Here is a 2,500-nt window from a genome sequence, read left to right as displayed (position 1 = left end):
CAGAGTAAGAAAGCCTTCAGCGAGACAGTCCGGCCAAGCTTAGCGCCTTCCACTAGATACGGCGAAGTCTCGGAAACGGGGGGTGGCGAGGGGAATTTCAGGCGCGCGCCGCCTCCCCCCTCCTGCACCACCCCCCCCGCAAGCGACGGGAAGGGGCGCCGCTTTCCATCAGCTCGGCTGAAACGCCCGAGGACGGGGCGGCGTCTCTGTTTCAAAAGCGGAAAAAGAAATAAAAAAGCAACAAAAACCAAAAAATTCCCGCCGCCCCACCCAACCCACCCCCGTGCAGGCACCCCTGCAAACGGGCCTCCGGCACGGCCGGCCTGCCGCCCCCAGCCACCCCCCGCAAGCCCCCCCACCGCCGCCCCGGCTGAGAGAGCACAGGCAGCCCGCCGCCGCCCCTTCCCACCCCGTGCAGGCACCCCTGCATACGGGCCTCCGGCAGGGCCGGCCTGCCGCCCCCAGCCACCCCCCGCAAGCCCCCCCACCGCCGCCCCGGCTGAGAGAGCACAGGAACCCCGCCGCCGGCCCTTCCCACCCCGTGCAGGCACCCCTGCATACGGGCCTCCGGCAGGGCCGGCCTGCCGCCCCCAGCCACCCCCCGCAAGCCCCCCCACCGCCGCCCCGGCTCAGAGAGCACAGGCACCCCGCCGCCGCCCCTTCCCACCCCGTGCAGGCACCCCTGCATACGGGCCTCCGGCAGGGCCGGCCTGCCGCCCCCAGCCACCCCCCGCAAGCCCCCCCCACCGCCGCCCCGGCTCAGAGAGCACAGGCAGCCCGCCGCAGGCCCACCCACCCCGTGCAGGCACCCCTGCATACGGGCCTCCGGCAGGGCCGGCCTGCCGCCCCCAGCCACCCCCCGCAAGCCCCCCCACCGCCGCCCCGGCTCAGAGAGCACAGGCACCCCGCCGCCGCCCCTTCCCACCCCGTGCAGGCACCCCTGCATACGGGCCTCCGGCAGGGCCGGCCTGCCGACCCCAGCCACCCCCCGCAAGCCCCCCCCACCGCCGCCCCGGCTCAGAGAGCACAGGCAGCCCGCCGCCGGCCCTTCCCACCCCGTGCAGGCACCCCTGCATACGGGCCTCCGGCAGGGCCGGCCTGCCGCCCCCAGCCACCCCCCGCAACCCCCCCCACCGCCGCCCCGGCTGAGAGATCACAGGCAGCCCGCCGCCGGCCCTTCCCACCCCGTGCAGGCACCCCTGCATACGGGCCTCCGGCAGGGCCGGCCTGCCGCCCCCAGCCACCCCCCACAAGCCCCCCCACCGCCGCCCCGGCTGAGACAGCACAGGCAGCCCGCCGCCGCCCCTTCCCACCCCGTGCAGGCACCCCTGCATACGGGCCTCCGGCAGGACCGGCCTGCCGCCCCCAGACAACCCCCGCAAGCCCCCCCACCGCCGCCCCGGCTGAGAGAGCACAGGCACCCCGCCGCCGCCCCTTCCCACCCCGTGCAGGCACCCCTGCATACGGGCCTCTGGCAGGGCCGGCCTGCCGCCCCCAGCCACCCCCCGCAAGCCCCCCCACCGCCGCCCCGGCTCAGAGAGCACAGGCACCCCGCCGCCGCCCCTTCCCACCCCGTGCAGGCACCCCTGCATACGGGCCTCCGGCAGGGCCGGCCTGCCGCCCCCAGCCACCCCCCGCAAGCCCCCCCCACCGCCGCCCCGGCTCAGAGAGCACAGGCAGCCCGCCGCAGGCCCACCCACCCCGTGCAGGCACCCCTGCATACGGGCCTCCGGCAGGGCCGGCCTGCCGACCCCAGCCATCCCCCGCAAGCCCCTCCACCGCCGCCCCGACTGAGACAGCACAGGCAGCCCGCCGCCGGCCCTTCCCACCCCGTGCAGGCACCCCTGCATACGGGCCTCCGGCAGGGCCGGCCTGCCGCCCCCAGCCACCCCCCGCAAGCCCCCCCACCGCCGCCCCGGCTGAGAGAGCACAGGCAGCCCGCCGCCGCCCCTTCCCACCCCGTGCAGGCACCCCTGCATACGGGCCTCCGGCAGGGCCGGCCTGCCGACCCCAGCCACCCCCCGCAAGCCCCCCCCACCGCCGCCCCGGCTCAGAGAGCACAGGCAGCCCGCCGCCGGCCCTTCCCACCCCGTGCAGGCACCCCTGCATACGGGCCTCCGGCAGGGCCGGCCTGCCGCCCCCAGCCACCCCCCGCAACCCCCCCCACCGCCGCCCCGGCTGAGAGATCACAGGCAGCCCGCCGCCGGCCCTTCCCACCCCGTGCAGGCACCCCTGCATACGGGCCTCCGGCAGGGCCGGCCTGCCGCCCCCAGCCACCCCTCCGCAAGCCCCCCCACCGCCGCCCCGGCTGAGAGAGCACAGGCAGCCCGCCGCCGGCCCTTCCCACCCCGTGCAGGCACCCCTGCATACGGGCCTCCGGCAGGGCCGGCCTGCCGACCCCAGCCACCCCTCCGCAAGCCCCCCCACCGCCGCCCCGGCTGAGAGAGCACAGGCAGCCCGCCGCCGGCCCTTCCCACCCCGTGCAGGCACCCCTGCATAC

Source organism: Opisthocomus hoazin, unplaced genomic scaffold (genome assembly GCF_030867145.1).
Source record: "Opisthocomus hoazin isolate bOpiHoa1 unplaced genomic scaffold, bOpiHoa1.hap1 HAP1_SCAFFOLD_110, whole genome shotgun sequence".
NCBI classification, from domain to species: domain Eukaryota; kingdom Metazoa; phylum Chordata; class Aves; order Opisthocomiformes; family Opisthocomidae; genus Opisthocomus; species Opisthocomus hoazin.
The sequence above is the reverse complement of the archived record's forward strand: the minus strand, read 5'-3'. Positions refer to the sequence as shown.